This window comes from Calidris pugnax, unplaced genomic scaffold (assembly GCF_001431845.1).
Source record: "Calidris pugnax isolate Ruff unplaced genomic scaffold, ASM143184v1 scaffold54, whole genome shotgun sequence".
Taxonomy (NCBI): domain Eukaryota; kingdom Metazoa; phylum Chordata; class Aves; order Charadriiformes; family Scolopacidae; genus Calidris; species Calidris pugnax.
The window spans coordinates 7,260,643-7,276,925 of record NW_015090864.1 but is presented as its reverse complement, the minus strand read 5'-3'; the positions used below and the strand labels follow the sequence as shown (position 1 = coordinate 7,276,925).

The following is a 16,283-nucleotide window of genomic DNA, read 5'->3' as shown; positions in this document are numbered from 1 at the left end:
TTTTGCATTTTTTACCTTTTACCATATAAAAATGTTCAGGCACAGGTTTTCCCATGAGAAAAAAAGACATTTTTTTCCATCTGATCCTATAAACTCCCTTTTCTTATTACTGTAAGATGTTCAAAACCTGCTGGTTTGCCTTGCTCTCAAATCTACTCTTTTCCATATTCAGATTAAAACTTTTACCTATAAATGACAGTTTTGCTGCATTTCAATTACGTTGGCATTATGAGACACACTTCCACATGACAGACAGACGTGTCCACTTGCACATATCACCCTAGTGCAAAATATTCTGTAGCAGAGAAAGGTTCATGACCTTATTTCTCAAGAACATTTCTAAGTAACATCCTACTACTTGACACCCCTAAATCCAACAACAGGGCATAGGAAAGGACACAAACCCCAGCCCAGAGCTGGAGAGGAAGCACCATCCACTCATTAGGATGGGTGTTTTTTTAATGAAGGTTTGTATTCTCTGAAACTTGGGATACTAGTTTCAGAAATCATTGCTACACACAGTGTTCAGGAAAAGGGAAATGAAAGCACCTTATTTCAAAAGCAATGGTTACAGCTCTTGGTGTTGGTGAAAGAGACAACGTTGTCTGGGCTTCCTACCAGAAGTGAAAAGCTCCATCGTTCAGGGCAAGGTGAGTTAATGCTATTCATGGAAATGCGCTAAATTCTGCTCTTTTCCTGGGGGTCTTTCAAGTGTTTATAACACATTCAGTTGTCATACCAGGAGAATTAGATGAAATTCAAGCTACAAGGAAGCGAGGCCAGGTATGAAAGACTGCCGGTGGTCCAGCTCAGGACTATGGCACAGAGACAGACAGTTTCCTCCATCTCCCATCAATTGGAATTAACAATTCTGAGAAAATAAGTATTTGTTGCTGCAGGACTTAGCAGTTGCCTCCATGGAAGAGTGGAAGGCTTGAGGACAACAAGATTAAAAGCTCTGCAACACTGAGCACGAAAAAGGTGTTATGCAAGTAATGGATTTTTTAGCCTTCTTCTCAGTCTCAGCTTTCTAAACAATTTTGGCTGGAAGAAGTTTGGATCCGCTACACAGATTTCACTACATTTACGGGAGTAATCAGAGACACACAATTCCTAGTAAGCTACTATTGTATAACTCCAGTCTTATTTACAGAGAATCTAGGTTGTATTAGAAGTATTGGGACAAAACCGAGCTGGCATGAGAGCTTTGATTCAGACACTCTTCTTCATGGATTTCTAGAGAGAAACTGAATTGCACTGCAGGAATGAAATACAGAGACATTCCTTGTCCTCTAAATAGGCAAAAATCTTTATTAGCTTTTCTGTTGGCATGAATTGTCAAAAGAAGCATCAGTATTTCAGCCTTTCAGAATTACGCCAACTATAGATAAAGCAAAGATGCAATTTTATAACTGTTTCTCTGTAAGATGAAAGTAAATGTTAGGGAAGAATAGACAGAAGAGTTTCTTTGGTACCTAATGACCAAAAGTGTTTGGGCTTCTGCCTACTGAATAATAGAAACTGACCCAATAGTACGAGGAAAATATAACCAAATGGGTGAATTCTAAATATGATCACGTATCAAAGGAAACTGCTACAGAGACATACAGCTGGGAAAAAAAAAATAATTAAAACATTCCTTTAAAGGATGTTGAGCTAATCTCCTATTCCTCACAATAAAATGAATGAGAGACACCTTCTCATCCCAAAATAAGAACAAATACTGTAGACTGCAGATCTGCCACAAAGGATCCGTTACAGTGCCCTTGCAATGTTTTGTACTTATCAGACAGGTTTCCACGGCATCGTTATTTCTGTTGCAAAAAGCTCTAGTCAAAACTGCCTTCACAGTTTCAGGCATTGCAATTGATGTATGACCCCAGCCTAAAGATAAGTAGAGTTTTATTTGAACTGTATGAAATGACTGAATATGGAAAAGAAAGGAAGAAAGAACAAAGGTAACAGAAATAGAATAACACGGTCTCACAGATGTACAACCTGACCATTTTCAAATTCAGTGTGAGCTTTATCACAGAATTTTTTATCACACAAAATTAAGTAGTCAAGTCATTAGTTTCTAAGATAGTATCACTTTGGCTAAATTAATGGTAATGGACAGGAAAAAAAAAAAAAAAAAGGACTGAAGTCTTCTACTTCACTACGTACACATCTTCACATACCTTGGGATTTTCATTAATCTCTGAACATGGAGATGTTCACTCAAAGACTAACTGGGCTGCTCAGGCTTCACAGTCACGATCTCTGACACCTCTGCTGAAACTATTCCCAGAGTGACAAACAGCATAGTAGTTTAAGAGACATGTGAAGTTCTCTTGAGGACATTTGCCCAGTTAAGAACTACACAAACCACTGAATAGTCACCGGGTGAGACCCTGGTCACTGTGGATTGTCCAGTTAAACTTACAACAGTATAATATAGATTCAATGTTAGAAAGTACAGGCCACAAATTACCTCACTATTTTTGCTGTGTTTTTTTGTATAGACTGTCTATTTGTGTGCCTGAATAAATTTTGCTATCTGTAACAAATTGCTCTAGCAATTGTTTGCATAGAATTGCATAGAAATAATCAAGGTTATCATCAAAGATAGCAAGCTTAAGTTACATAACTGTTTAATCAATTTCTCTGTACAGGAACAAATTCTGCTTCATTTTTATTTATGTGGCACTACAAAGTTTCAGAGGAGCATACACAGATGGTGTCATAAGATTATTTAGTAGTTAAACATTAATACTATAACCTTTGGGCACATTCAGACAATGTTAAGGGCCTAATTCAGAACTGTACTTCTTTGGAGATCTTGCTGAAAACTTTTACAGTTTTCTTTCTTGACTTTATTATAAGCAGAGCATGACAATACATATCTGCTAGGAGAACATCCATTCACCCTCACTCCAAGGAGAGACAGAGAAAGGGGATCATATCCAGGAAGTTGCTTTAATACCCTTCCAGTTCCTATTTGAATGACGAAACCTACCCTCCATTTTTGCTCCCTTGTTCTCACGGGAGAGCAATTTCAGGAGAGCGCTATAAGTAGTCTTGTTGTAAACATTTCAATACCATGTTTTATCCATATATGAGTGGCAAGATTTGAAGATCTGAATACCTTTTATAAAGCAATTGATAAAGTTTGGGCTGAAACAGAGGCAGCAAACTTCCATCTCCGTGCAAACTGGGACACAGAGTTCTGAACTTCATTGAGTTATGTTAATCAGCTAAAGAACTTGAGAGAAGAGTGCCATGAAGGGTGTCCAAGGGGAGAGGTGATAAGGCTCATTTCCTTATCTGTTGGACAGAAGGTGGAACAGAAAGGGTTTATCAAGAAGGAAGGCTTAGAAAAAAATTGTAATTCAAAGTAAAAATGAATCTATTGCGTCTGCATTTCTAATATCCAGTAAAGTTATGCATTTTACCCCAATTCACTTCCCTCAAAGGTATTTTGTGCATCCCCCTTGAGAACCAGGCTCAGCAAGTCAGAGATAAAGTAGTTGTTTTGCAAGAAACGTTCTTCTCTGAGTACTGGATTTTCTGTCCTTTTCCAATTATCAGCGGAGAATTATTTTGGTGCAGAGTCACTGTTTGTTTCACTCACATAACTCCAGGAGGGTATTTGGTACATTACAGAAAGTATATCGCACTCTAAGGCTTCCATGTGTAGAGCTCACTGGTGATTCGGTTGTCAAGAACAATTTTTTTGTGGTGGCTTTGGAGATACTTTGGCAGCTTTTCCATTTGTTGTTCTCACACAACCTGACTCTATAAAGCTTCAGATAATCAGTTTGGTGAGGTTTGGGAGAGCTTTTTAAAGCATAGAAGGAAGAGGATCAGCATATGTTATTTCTCTAATGTAGGAGGTAATCATGGAGTGCTTTTTTGTATCCCATATGGGGCAGTAGCATAAAACTCCTAGACATTTTCTAGTAGTGTGCCTACGTGTATTGTTCAGGTGGTTCATTCAAAGATGTAATCATTTCCACAGAAAATTGTCTTGCTGGATGAAAGTTGTACTTAGCTGAGTGAGACAGACTATGTGCGTTTTCCCCTCAGCACAGAGGCAGTGATGTCTAACTACATCATGAGCCTGGGGTGGGTTTGAATAACACCTTGTTGTGTAGTGGTAAGAGCGTAGGTTTGTGAATTTTCTGTGAAGAATACTTTATAGATTGCTCTTTTTGCTGTTGAACATGATGCTTGCAGAGGTTCCCTGGTATAGGAATATTCTTAAGACAATTTGATGTGGGACAAGGTAGTTAATGAATTTGTGCTAAAAACATAAAGACTTACTACCTGCCAGACTGGAGAATTACATGAGCTACTCCTTTCAATCACATTAGTAAGCAGGTATATACTTGCCTGCTCTCCCTACTGAAAATTCACTCTGGATGTCCAGCTGTGATTTTATGTTGCTTTACAAAACCCTATCAGCTATTAAAGTCCATTTGCTCTGGGGATTTCATTATGTGAATATTTCAAAATCCATTTGTCAATGAATAGCAGAATCACCAGTCCTTCTTTGGAGGTCAATTCACACTGAATGTTTGTTGCTTTTCTACTGACAGCTGAATGACAAACCAGTGCAAGCAGAACTATTTGAAGTAATAGGAAACAAACCTATTTCTAAGCTAATATATTTGAAACATTGTGTTTCTCTGACAATATCATAATGTTGAAGTCTATAAAACGTCTATACAATATTTGCTCTGTTGCTGTGTTAATAAACAAAGATTCATTATTCTAATTTTGTCCTTCATTCTTTATAACCTTTGCAGAAAGGAAAAAAAAAGCTCATAAATATCAGTAGTAATAAATTAGCATAGAGAACTAGACATATTTACATGGATGTAGACTTCATATCGAAACACTAATTACTGCGGGCAAATTTAGTTTTCCCTTTAATCAGATTTTACAGGTAATTTGCAGTCAACTAAGATTAATTACTATTCATTTTGTGTTAATGTCATCTTTTGGTCACAGAAAGTTTACACAGTATTATATTTGCCAGATGTAGAAGCTAATTCTTACATAGACTTATCAAGGTTATGCAAACATGTTTTTAGTCCACCACACACCTCTTACTTGTAATAGAAATGTACTTTTGCATGAGACACCTGTTGGGTCTCCAGAGATGCATGCAAGACCTCCAGCAAGCCATTTAAACTCCAATAAAGCTGCAAGATGTTCCACCCAACCATTATCCAGCTGTAGTTAAAAGGGTTATCAGACCTGTGAAGTTCAGTACATCCAGTATGAGACCAAATTTTTGTGCCCCACCCCATGCTCCTGCAGTTAGATTTACACAGTTCTGCAGCCTCTCTCACACTTGTTCCCCAGTGCCTGATACCGACACTGGCAAGTCCTCAACTGTTTATGAGTTGTACTGCACTGTAAGGACAGAACCTGGCACATCTTCAGGAGCTCAGCTAGCTGGTGGGCTCTCCAGTCATACCTTATTATTATAGTCCTTCCAGTCAAGCAACCTCGTACACCCAAAGTGTCTCACACCACGGAGAAAAAGGACGTGTGTCAGGCAAGTCTGGGCATATTGCCTGGGAACTGCCTGGAGGACAGGCCAGGGATATTACAGAGACATTGGAATAACGAAGCAAGCCTGGAAATTTATGGCCAAATTTGGCTCTGGGAAAGATCATAGAAAGCTCAAAATATAATTGGTATACAAAAATACAAGGCAAGACCTTGAGAAGGCTGTAACTCTTTACATGGAACCGGGCTGCACCATGCCAAGATGCTCTTGCCTCATTTCCTACTTTGACAAGCCCATCATTCTTATTTGCTTTTCTCTCTCCTGTTACAATCCATGTGCTGTACCTCCTCAGAAGTCTCACATGAGACTCACTGCTTGAAGGGCTAGTCCTCCCTGGCTGAACCAACTTGATTCACCAAATCTCACACTCTAATACAGCCACCAGTTTCTGTCCCCTCCCAGGTCACTTTACAGAGATGTATGAAGTCCCCATCTTCCTTCATGCCCTACCACATCAAATAATTGAGCTCACATTACAGGTGTTGTTCTATACAGAACCAAAGCACCTCCTGACCTGTCACCGTTGAGGAATGTGAAAATGAAGAGTAAAGGAAACGAGTTTTTAGGCCTCATAACGAATAGTCAGCAATCAGAGCCGCTACTGAAACCAGAGAGTATAGAAAATCACATCTTCTGAAAACTTGTTCAGAAAGTGAGCTGTAAAGGTCAGACACAAAGCTCATAGGAGGCTCGTGGGCTGCAGCACCTCAGAAGGTATCAGGGCTTAACTCTAAACATCCCACTACCTGGGAGGAGGACGCTGAAAACAGTATTTTGGGTATTCCTCACCTATTCAGAACTGAGAAAAGGTCTATCAAATAGCAGGCAGAAGCTGAAAGATAGAAAGCATCAATAGACACACTGCCTCTGCACAAATGAAAAGGGTGACCCTGAGCAAAACTCACTGGTAAGAAATTTTTGTAAAAAGGCAGATCCCTCTGTGGACCCCAGTTTCACACAGGCTTGATGTCATCCAGTTCCCAACACATAGCGCTGCTTTTTTGCTGCCTCTAAGCCTTCACAGGTATGGAAAACTCTAGGGTGTGCATTACACCAAGATTGTGAACCTGAGGACTCAGCGTCAGAGTCAGATGGAGGAGACAGGGGCAGGGAAATGCTGAACTGATCTCTCCGCCCATCACATGCACTATATATGTGCTTGTGTCAAGTGAGAAAGTACTCACTGATGGGCTTTAGTATTCTTGTCTAAACCAAAAAGGCTTAAATATCATAGTCTGACCTCAGACAAGCGAAAAAACCTCAACAGATGCAGGAAATTACACATTTTCCTTTTTTGTTTTCCCATTGCCCTCCTATAGGGGAGAGGCAGGTAGGGTAGGTAGGTAGGGGACCTCAACAAAACAAAACCAAGAAACAACCACAAATATATGAATCAAAAATGAAGAAGTAGACATAAACTTACCCTGACTGCTCAGTGTGTCTAACGGTGGAGCACACTGAAACCGCTTAGCCCAAATGAGGAAATAAATCTGATCAAGAGGTGAATAACTGAGAGTATTTCATCAAACGTACTTGAGGCAGGAAAGCAGACACGTGTAAGGTGTGCTCTCTGCAAAGCTTCCAGCTGAAGTTACAAAAGTCATAAAACACATTTCTGAGTGTGAGACCAGAGTTCGAGGAATTGTAGAGTCTCCCTCACAACAGTGTGGAAAATTCTTTTTCATCATATCAATTCCCTCCTGCTCAAGTGGAAAGTCTCCTGTGAACGTCTGCCCCAGATACAAATGCCTGCAGACCATCAGAGCAGGGAGGATGCCTATCAAGTCTTAGATGAGGGCAACGTGGCCTCCGAGTTGACCGTGCAACTGCAATAATATAATTCTAGAGTCACGACACGATTGAAAGACAAAACCCATCGGCACTCTATTTTTAACTTCACGGGATGAGTCATTTGGTGGTGAAATAATTTAACCATACCCTGCACTGATAACCTGTTTTCATCTACTAATTTCAAAACACTTTAAAATACTTGGCAAAGCTTAACCTACATTACCCCTGTGAACTCCAAGCTACACGACAGAGTTTTTTTAGAGGAAAAAAGTGAAAGAAGATCCAGGGTGAATAAGTGATTTTACCAAGGCTACTCTAATAATCAGTGCTAAAATTGAAAACAGGAATAAGAACACTGACAAACAATTTTCATACATTAATCTCGAAAGAGTCCTTCTCTCTGCAGCTGTGTTGCAGAGGTGATCACAATGACTGACTGTAGCAGTCAGATGTCCTAATAGAAACAACTTTATTAAAATTAATTAATTTTGAAATTTAAAAATTAATTTAAATTAATGAAAATTAATTCTGTCTGCACATCAATTCCATCTTTGTATTTTCCTAATAGGAGCCTGCAAGCTCTTTTGTTTACATCTAGAGAACTAAAGGAAGAATATAATCACCACTCTCTGGCACCTGAGCAGTTGTCCAGGTCCACACTGGCCTCTGCAATAACCATTTGATTGTGAGGTCTGCAAGCGTCCTAGCACTGTCTTACCACACAAGGTGTGGGCTTCCACAGGGCTAGATCAGACATGCCCAGTTGGTGCGAGTCCTGGACAAGCATCCTGGATACAGCTCTGTGTCAATTAATATGTAAAAGTCCTCTTCTTTCATTAAAGTAGAAGAATGACTTCTCCTTTCCAGCACTTTCCTGTTCCACAGTACTCTCTTATTAAACTGGAGAATAAGAGCTCTAGCCAGACCTTAATATCTGCTTAATATTAGAAGGATATTTTTCCTGTCCCCTTCATCACACAACGTGGTGCTCCATGCAATACTACAGAAGTGAGCAAGGCAATGCAGAAAATTAAACCTGCCACCTCCAATCAAGAAAGCTGAACTGTTGAGGCCAATAGAGAAGGACTTGCTGCTCTTATTCCTGCACAATTCCCACTTGAGGACATGGAGAGACCTGACATAATGTTAATGGTCCCAGCTATTCAGTCCCTTGAATCCTATCATGCAGGGTTCAAGGGATGGCCCTTGTTGCTGTTGAGCAGTAATCATGCTACCACAACGTGGTTTGAAAGGAAACATTTTTAGCTGAAGTTGCTGCATGTGTGAAACTTAAGTAATGCGTTTGGCAGAATGAAATTGGGGCTTATCATCACGTCTGTGTGTTTGCAGAGCACCTTAAACCAGTCCTGCCTGAGGCTCTGAGCATCACTGCAGCGTTAATATCAACGTTCCCTACAGACAGCAAGTTCATTAAACTCAGTCAGGAAGTGAGTTCAGTAGTCAATGGAAAGACCAAAAGACCAATTAAGTGAGACCTTATACATCATTCATGGAGGCTTCCACCAGAATTCAATAAAAAAGTCCTGCTTCAACAAGCTAAGCAAATAATTTATCACAAGGAAATAAAAAAAAATGAGACAACTTTCAGTGCTTATATATGATAAAGAATTTAAAAGTATTGTTGCATCATGCAATACTTCAAATGCTAAGGGAAGATATAGAACCTAATTTACATCAAACAAGCTCTTAATACATACTATATAAAGCAAGAAATTCTATCAAGTGAGTTATATTTGTCTTCACAAGGAAACTTTAAATTCTTTTCCCTTTCAATATTCCTCCATAGTACTGCTCTCTAAATTCTTAATTCTCTAAAATCTCTGAGGCTGTAGCTTATATTTCTCCAAACAGCATGTTAGAGCATGTCAACACTGGCTTTTATCTGGTCTACAGGCTCCTTTATCTTCCATCCAATCCAGAGCATCAATACTCTCCATTGCTGTACTCCATTTTCTTTCTCTGACTTAATTTGTACCCTTCTGATGTAATATTCGTATCCTTTCCCAGTATCTCCTTATGATAGAAATGCCTTCAGGAGCAGTCAAAATAATTTAGTCACTTCTCCCTGACTCTGAGTCACCTGCATCAATTCTGAATCACTACGAAACACTGCATTAAGCTCTATACTTAGAATATGCTGCAAATATAATAGGATTTGAAATACATTTGAACAACCAACTCATGTCATGTATCAATATGAGCAATGAATCAGGAGTCTGCAAATATATAAGTAGAAGAAAAATCCTGATCCTTCATGTAAGGATGAGTAGGAGAGCAAGTTAGCTATCCTAAGTAACTGCAGGCATCTAATTTTGAACTGTATTTTCAGAAGATTTTGAGGGGTTCTCATCCTCTGACTTTAGAGGACCAAGCATTCATGAGGTATGACTCACTGGATAATAGCTTGGCTCATGGATTCCCAAACTAGGGTGCCTGAGAGTGTACTGTCACTCAGTAGTCCTTGGGCCAGTACTAGTCCACCTCTGACCAGCAGGAAGCTCACAAAACAGCCTCCCAAAAGGTAATACAGACTCCCACATGGGTAAATGAGAACACAAATGAAACAAATAAAAATACCAGGAACTAATGAAAATTCAAAGTTTAACCTAAACTTTATTTTCTCATGCAATTTGGCACAAGAAGGTTTGGAATTTTTTTTTAAGAGTATGTAATCCTTGAACAAGAAAGGGCAAAGATACTGGTCCATGGAAATGCACAGAACATTCACAGAAACAGATGCTCACATGGTGCTGCTGTACCTTGGTTACCATTCATTAATCTGCATTAAAAAAAAAACAAACAAACAAACCTTTACACAAATACATTGAGAGCTTGACACTCTATATTTTTGCAAGTTTCCAATGTATTAAAAGACAGCTAGAAATACCAACAGTGCTTTCTTAAAGCTACTATTCTCTGCAGGTAGCTGCTTTAGTTGCTGCTTTCACGTAGTATAATCCTTAATGGAGACAGGATATGATCACGGCACAACTTTTCTCTGAAGACCTAGTTCACATTATGAAAAGTCTTCACATAACCCCTCTTGGTTCAACATTTGTAAGTAGTGCCAGTCCAACTTTCTGCAATCATTAATGAAAATATCAGGCTAGAATTTCCTTCTTCACCAACAATACACAGCAGGAAACTATGCAGCATGACTGAAAGTGATTAATAAGGTTTCCTTGAAATAGGACACTGACAAAATTCCCCTAGTACTTTCAAACTCCAGTCAAGTAAAAATCAAACTGAACAAAACAACAAAGTGAACCTTGGATTCTATATTGAGGATCAGAACGATGCTCTAGCTGAGTGGGTACCCTATTTCCAAGTGTCACTAACACTTTTAACCACAGAGAGATGCATATGGGCTCCACAGACAACTATGAGAAACCCCGAACAAGTAGAACTCTTTGATAAGAGCACATTTCAGTATAAAGAGTTATGCCTTAGAGAACAGGCAGAATTAGATAAGCAGAAATTCTGGCCCTGTAAGGGCTAATTTAAAACTCCCCAATTGAGTGATTATTAAAAATAATTTACTAATATTATTTACTTCAATAAAAAGTAGACACTGCAGGCTCACTAAATGAATATTTCATTCAGTATATTCAGGTTCTTAGGCCATTTCCATCATTTCAGTTCTGATTTCATGATGAAAGTTAAGGACTTATGTCAGAGATGTACCCTTATTAATCTGCTTTCTGGGAAGGGAGGTTGTGTGTATTTATTTTTGTGTAGTAAGGTTAATGGTACTGTCATTTAAGGTTACGAGATGTCCCCTCATTTGCTCTTAGTAAACTAGGATAAAATTTCAGCCTTCATAACGCTGATTTGCTTGATCAAGAAATAATTCAGCAACTGATAGTGACACAAACCAGCAGATTTACTAAGAGATGACGTAAGATAGTCGTAACTATTTGGCAGAAGAGAAGAATAAAATGCCAGCAGTTAAAATGAGAAAATAATAATAAAAAAAAAGGTCTCTTACCTAAAATGTGCTGGGGGGGAAGAAATAATCTCCAACTAAATTCTAACTAATCACAACCCTGTTTGCTACTGCCAGCTCAATGAGTGCCCTGAGGCCAACACCTGCTGCCTCAGTGCAAGAAACACAAGCTACCAGAGTAGAAGCTTCCCTCTTGAATCAAAATACAACTTGTAAAGGGGCCTTACACCTGGACAAACCTATTAAATAAACAGTAAATAGGCAGCAGAATATTTAAAATAGATGTCCCAAACATATTGCAGAGTACTGAAAACAAGTTTAAATAGTAACTCCAACGTTAATAAGACTTAAAATTCTCTATATTGAAAAAACATGCATATAATTCATAGGAATTTAGAGCTAGTATTTCAATAATGCTGCATGTAAAACATATACATGTATGTATACATGCACACACACGTACACACACAGACGGACACATGAACGTGAAACCTTTCCCACACCAAGGCATTTTATTTTACCTCAACAATTTAGTTATGCTTCTTTCTGAAAAAAAACCACAACAAAACCAAAGACATAAAATGGTTCCTTCCCTTTCCATTATCCTTTCTCATCCTCTACTTGGTACAGTTCCTTCTGTTGCATGGTGGCTATGATAAATAGACAGCCCATGAAAACATTATGCTTTATATACCTATTACAATGCCTTTCGATGACTACCTACAATTTTCAGTAAAGGAAGATTTTGGGATAGATCCAATAGTCTGGATCCCCTCTTAATAAAATAAGAGGCAGCACAATTAAATTTCTGTAGCCCTTCAAAGTACGAAATCAAAACCTAGAATTCTTGATATTTCAAAAATTTTTTAAAAATGCAGAAAATGCAAGTATAGATATATCTATGCATTAAAAAAAATGGTCTTTTATGCAGAGTTTACATGAGCATTTAAAATAAGGTTTGCTTTTCCTGCAGTTGGTGGTTTCCCTTGGGTTGCAGACCACAGAGAAACCTTGTACAAAAGATGTGCAGACCATGATATCCCAATAGTGATGCAGGATTTAAAGCCCTACTGCTGAGAATTTTGTGATTCTCTCTTCAGCATTTCATACAGGGAGGAGAGTCAGAGAAAACAAAATGTGTTTTCATCAGTACTTCTAAAATTTAGTGAATATTGCCAGAAAAATTCTCAGCTGAATGCCATTGTTTGATCTGTCATTATTATATGAGCAATTTTTAATTAAAAGATACCTCCTCTAAACTTAATGGATCTGCTTGCATGAGTCAGGTGTGCAGGATTTGCTCATAAATGTGACACAACCAGTAATATAAAGGCTTGAGAAAGTAGTAACTGCAATAACAACTTATACTTTATTCATTGCAGATACATAATTAATATGTTTATGTAACTAGAAATGGAAAGAAGTGCAAGAGATATGGGTGAAAAAGGGGGCACAGAGCAACTTGGTATTTAATAAATGTCTTCGTCTACAGCTTAAATCATGTATATTCTTAAAACATCTTGAAAAATTTAGCTTCCTGGTGACACTTTTATCTAGCTCTGAAGTAACTCTAAGTTCTTTGTCTTTATTTGGAAGAAATCAGAAGCATTGCTATGCATATGGAACCACAATACTGTGTATGAAAAGAGAGATCCTCGTTCTACCACGCTTGTCTTCGTGGAGATAGCAGCTCATCAAGATAACAATATTTGTTATTGAATAAATTCTATCTTTAATTGGAATTATTCCACACCTGATATTAGTCTTTATTGTGCTTGTATTCATCTCATTAGTAGTTACTTGCTCCTTTTTCCCCTCAGTACCTTCTCTTCTGCACGGTCCATACCATCTTTCAGACAACAGCCTGACTGTTGCCTACTGTTATTCTTATTTATGCCTAGTACCATACAGTTTAAATTGTCCCTGGCCTGGTATTTCAATATGCATATTGATTCAGGATCGGAGTAACCTGGATGCTTTACAGAAATCAACAGAAATTCAGATTCTGCCCTGACCTGTATACGACTTCAAATGCTAGTTTGGCAGCCTCATCTCCATCCTGTGGGTATACATGAATCATAAAGGAGGACTAGTGACACCTGCAATAGTTTTTGCTCAGAGGCACTTTTTCCTCCATGCAGAGCTCTAGTGAAGACCAGGTGGTGCTGTGTGGGCACAGACATCCAGCCTGACAGCAGCCAGCTACAGGAAAAAGGTCTGTGGCCATGAACTCTCCAGATGAGTGATTATCAACTTGCCAGCTCCGGCCACTTGGGAAATTCTAAGTTTTCAGGAGCAAAGGGAATGACACAGTGACTTCTGCACACTCACTTGAAGGCCAACATTAGTTGTCTTCATTTTTGCTGGAAACCTTGGGCACAGGCTGTAATTTGATTGTGTAGATGATACGAGCAGAGCTGACTTTACATATTAAGAGAAAAAACCCACCAGGAACTAAAGACTATAATTTATGTAGGGAAAAAAGGAAGAAAAAAGGGCTGAATCAAAGAGCTTTGAAGAGTTTATGACGGGGTTAAAAACACAAAACAACTTAAGAAAGCTATTTGTGTTACACAAATGTGGGGAGACGAGCAGATTGATAAAGAAACAAAGAAAATTATGGATATTAAGGCAAGCTAAACATGACAGCTGAAAATCTCAAGTGGCTCTATTCTGTTTGGGGATTCTTGAATTGTCAAGTTCTAAACCTGTTTCCCTTTTCTAACCTTCACAGGAAAAAAATCCGTTACTTCTGCTAATATAACATTATCCAACATACAGAAAACGCACATATATACAATTCCAGCTGGAAGCCATTAATCTGCGTGGAGTCCTTCAAGCAAATTACATTCTTTCAGGTGGAGATTTACATAGCCATCGAGTCCTTACCACATGAATTTTCTCTCTGATGTATCTGAGACAGAAAAACTATCAACTTCACACCTCATTTGTGGTGACATACGCTATTCCCTTGGGAATTTCTACAGCTACCCAGGAATTAGAGCCCACTTCCCAAGCTGCCATACTCCTGTCACTAAGCACTATGAAATCTGATCATTTTATTTTTACTTGAGGAAAGCTTGTGGGACAAGTGCTACAACCTACAGGAATCCTGAGGATTGCAGCCAAAACTTAACTTCCACTGCTATTTTGCTCAAACTTCATCTTCTAGACATTTTTTAGCATTAACTCATTCTCCTGTGTAGTTTATGAATTCTGTTATCTCATTCCCCTGAAAGTTACTGTTGCTGAAAAGGGAGTATCAAATCTCTTCCAATCCACAAAAAATGGGTCAGGGAACTTTACAGCTGTGATCTGGACAGAATTACAGACCAAGCCAGAAAACTGGCCACAGAAAAGGAAACTACTGCATGTGCTGATCAGCCAGCTGGCAGGACAGCCAGACCACGCAACTGTCAAATTCATTCTCCATCCTTTCTTTTCCTGCAGAGACAATAATCGGAGTTTTATTCCTATGCAGCCACTAATTTTCATATTTGGATTTAATACTTTTGAGATCATTGCCTGCTCTGTCACATTTGGCTGAAATCAGCTGCTGGATTCCACAGTTATTGGCATAGATGGACACAAAGGTGAAGGCACAGACAAAAGGTGTGGTTGTACATATCCTTCCAAGTCAAGTCTAGAGGTGCTTCTTCAATTAAAAGTTTTTGGTATCAATATGCAAAGATTTTGTCCTACCAGAATGTATAGTTTTAAGCAGGAACTAATCTCACAAATAACTTTATACCTTTTTTTTTTTTGTCATATTCCAAGCTGTTTATATGAATGACCCTGGTATACTTTTTCTCTTTTCTTAGCTTCTGAGAAATACACTTTTTGTATTTCCTGCTGCATTCCTGAATAAAGAGTAGTTCTGGAATGTTGTGTTCTGCAATTACACTAGAATTACTTTCATGATCCTCTCTGGTTGTGTACTCTTTTCATCCAGTTTCAATGTAAGCATTTAAGACATTAGTTCTATATGAATTACAGCAAGCAGGTAATTTTTGGCAATTATCGGTGTCCTTTTCTGAGCTATACAAAACAATTTATCCTATCATTCTTGCAAAACGCAAAAAATCTGCTTTCTAGAGGACTGCATAGATAGCATGTATTTTCAATTTAGTTCATAATCATTTAGTCTATTCTGCCTACATTCTCTTGAACCAACAGATCTCAGATTCTATGGTTCATAAATGCGATGATTAGCTTATGATAAATATAGGACACAAAATCACTTTTGCATACTAGAAACTGGAATACAGCAGGTAATCCTAGTTGCAGTTCTTTTGGGCAGACAAGAAATATTCTGTCAACACCAAGCTGTCTTCTTTCATTTCAATGAAAATTGAAATAATGCCTGTATATGTTTGTAAAAACATGTGTCGTCTTTAAGTCATTCATAAATGTATACAATTATCGTCTGAGGTGAGGTATACAGAACTTAATATTCCATAACTACAGTTTCATATAAAACACATGACAGGACAGACAGCTCATATAAGATCTTTGAAAAGATTATTAGCTGGAACAGTCTCCTAAGAAACTAAATGCTTCAAGCTGCAACAGGGTAGGTTTAGACTAGACATTAGGAAGAAATTCTTCACAGAAAAAGTCGTCAGACACTGAAATAGGCTGCCCAGGGAGGTGGTTGAGTCACCGTCCTTGGATGAGTTTAAGAGTTGCTTAGATGTGGTGTTGGGGGATATGGTGTAGGGAAGAACTTTCTAGAGTACGGTAGATGGTTGGAATTGATCCCAAGGGTCATGGATAATCCTACGATGCATGCGGATCTGCAGGGTTGCATGGAAGGCAAATTAACACCACCTGTTAGAGAGCATTGCAGGAAACCAGAAAGAATGAAAGATCACTAAAAAAATGAATATAACTAAAAGGATGTCAGTAGGATTCCCTTCCTTAGTCACAGATGTCACAAACTATTTTAGATGGCATGGGGCT

At 38.5% G+C, this 16,283-nt stretch overlaps 1 protein-coding gene across 5 annotated transcripts in view; it reads right to left on the bottom strand.

Annotated features, from left to right (window-relative positions):
• DPP6 (dipeptidyl-peptidase 6) overlaps positions 1 to 16,283 on the bottom strand; it is a 576,912-nt gene that overhangs the window by 217,150 nt on the left and 343,479 nt on the right. The gene's annotated exons all lie outside the window — the stretch shown is intronic.